This window comes from Cynara cardunculus (assembly GCF_001531365.2).
Source record: "Cynara cardunculus var. scolymus isolate 2C chromosome LG 14, CcrdV1, whole genome shotgun sequence".
Taxonomy (NCBI): Eukaryota; Viridiplantae; Streptophyta; class Magnoliopsida; order Asterales; family Asteraceae; genus Cynara; species Cynara cardunculus.
The window spans coordinates 8,538,816-8,542,036 of record NC_037541.1 but is presented as its reverse complement, the minus strand read 5'-3'; positions in this window follow the sequence as shown (position 1 = coordinate 8,542,036).

Sequence of the window (3,221 nt, the reverse complement as noted above, 5' to 3'; positions counted from 1 at the left end):
CAACTTGAATGATATGGGAATCGGCTCGAAAGAGTGATTTTTAACAAAGAGATTTGTTTAGCCATATATCTTGAAGACACCATTTTGTCACTATCCCTGGTCCGAACACCACATAGAGATATGGGTGCAAAGCTATAATATAGTGCAAAGGTGAAGTCTGAGAGGAATACCTTCAAGATAAATGGTGGGACTGGTCCTTCCACAGCTTTGTCTGCTGGATTTCGTGTTTACGTTTCACCCCAAATCTTACACCCGTGCTACCTTTATTATTCTGCTTTATTACTCTGCTTTATTATTCTGCTTTATTATTCTTTTATATTACCTGTGTTAACTTGGAATCAAACTAAAGTCTTCGTTTTCGTCATCAGAAATCTTTTCTTTTATTGGACTCTTATTTAACTTTTGCTCCAATCCCTGTGGACGATATTCCGGTACTTGTACCACTTTATTACTTGGAAAGACGACGTTGGGCCGTATTGTATACTTGCTTTGTGGCCCAATTTCATTAAGTCTAAAGGTAAAGGATTTGACCGACCAATTACCTCGCTCCCCTCCCCCAAGATGACGATTCACGCTCCCAATACGACGATTCAGGAAACTACTCATTCCCCAAGATGACGATTCACTCGAATCATCAATATATTAAAGCGAGGTTCCATCATTTTCTTCAATCTTCCTTCGTCATTTCGACCTGTCTTCCATCGTCTTCTTCAACGTTCAATCCATCTCCAGGTTTGTCTTTACCATTTATGCGATCATTTATGAACAACTGATACAATGTAATGTGGCTGGTTTCATTTATCAGGTTTCATATCTGACCTGTCTTCCATTTAGGGTTTCATTTATGAATCCAGAAATCAAAATATCAGGTTTCGTATTTTCTAATGTCTCTAGGACTCTATTTGATTTGGCATCACAAACTTATGTTTCTATGGTTTTGTTCCACCGGATGGTTATTGTCTTGATGATTTCTTGAATTTTTGCTTGTGGGTTTTCTTCATAGCTACATGTGTGTGTGTGTCTTGTAATCTGATTTTTGCTTGTGGGTTTTTTTGATTAGGTATCAATGGTTATGGGTAAAATTTCACTTGCCACGATTTATTGTTTGCATTTGGAAAGTCTTGCTTTTTGGGAAAGATTGCCTATAAATTCAATTATAGTTGCAGGTGCTCTTAATGCTAATGTGAGGGAAATGAGAGGCAATCTCTTTGACATTTTATTGCCATTCCCACATCAATATAGTGATCAAGGAGACTTGAGGGAGAAAGATATAGATGATTTATAGTTAGTTTAGTGCATTAGAAAGGAATATTGTTTTTTGTTTATTTATATATTATCTTGATGGATGGATTCAAATCACAAATTGCTTTACATATATTCGATTACCATCTCTATGTATATGTATGTTGGCTTCAAATTTCTTTTGCTATTTGTCTTGGTTCAGAAATGTTGCTTTGGAGAAAAAATGTTCAAGTCTTCTTTCATGAAATCTTACTATTTTGTGTTAATGTGGTGCAATGGCAGAATTGGTTAAGATAGTAAGCCAAGTTCATAGTTTTAAGTTCATTATGTTGTTACTTGCATTGCTCATCATGTGTTTTCTGAAAGTCATCAAAGAAGCTATTTTTTTTGTTTTTCTAATCAAAGCCATTGGACTGATGTTGTTTTATATGTGTTGATCTAAATACGCAACTAATGGGAGCATGAGGTAAATCATTACCTCTGCATCATACACATTATAACATTTGTTTTTTATTTTACAAGTCTCCTTTATCTTTCTTTTGTTACAAAATTTAAATTGAACTGTTGCTACATTGAAGCAATTTTGATAGTTGTTGTTTCCTAAACTAATCCAAGCCTCATTGTTAACAAATGGCAGTGTTGTTTGATTGCGTAATCAGGCCATTAAGGTATAGTATTGTTTGGTAGAATTTTGAGGTATATTATGATCTCCATTTAGTGTGAAGAAATGGGAACAATAAGGGCTTGAGTATARTAGATAGATATTTGAATTGTTAAAAGTCTTCARTACTAACTATTTGCCCCTTGTGATTTTTCTTGCACAAGAACTAAATGCAATTGATCTTTAGGGGAAAACGATGAGTGTTGTTTCTTGATCTTTGACATTTGTTAATATACCTTATGTTAATTACGTTAACTTCTTCTTTTCTTTGTGATCGAGTTGGTTGCAACCAGAATTGTTTAGGCCTAAGTTTGAGGCCAATTATGTTTTTGTCATGTTTATAATTTGCAAGTTGTAGGAGACCCTAATTTTCTTCTTGAGTTTTTGATGTAGAAAGGATATTAGTATCGCCACCACAGAGGTGATGTTCAATTCAACAGGTGTAAGCAATGGGCACACAAGACTTTTAAAACAAATGTGTTTTATTTTGTAATCGATTTCCATGCTGCTGCTATAGAATAAATGAAGTTTTATTTTATGTTTTTGATGATGTTTTTGGTTAAGGTACATCAACTGTATGTATGTGAACTTTGCTAACATTCCATTTGATTATGTTTTCAGATATGGACATCCTATTCTTAGATCCTTTAGTGTTTAAGAATGGTAATAGGCTTTCAGAAAGAAAGTGGTATTTGTAATCGACAGTGAGATGACCCTTTAGAGAAAACAAAATATAAAGTCATAGGATCTCTTAGGAAGCTTAATCAAGGAGATTCTTTTAACGATTTAGCTTCGAATGGAGAGGTTAGATCATTCTTGAGCTCGTTAGGGTTGGCAAGTGGTAACAGAGGAAATGATCACGAATGCAACTGAATGGATGAACACAAATATTTGTTGTTGATGGAGGTACCAACTTGCTGCTTCCCCTAAACCATGTAATCTTCATATGAAAACGTGATGACTCTTACCATGGTAAGCGCTTACCTGGTAAATTGTTGTATATAATACCGTCTTGGTGGACTAAAATCTTATTCGGTAAGTAATTGATCGTGTTACATTTTACTGGTAAGCGCTTACCTGGTAAGTGATTGGTAAACATCCCCTAAGACACTTATTTTGTGACAAAAGGAGTATTATTAATTCCAAACAATATTGTGCATTTCTTTTAATTTACAGGAGAGCGATGTCAAATGTGCATCCAGTTGGGACACCTATCTTCTAATGGCAGATGATAAAGTTCATTGGTTTTCAATTGTGGACTCTTATGATTGTTCTTTTCCTATCGGGTATGGTGGCCATGATCATGTTGAGGGCGCTT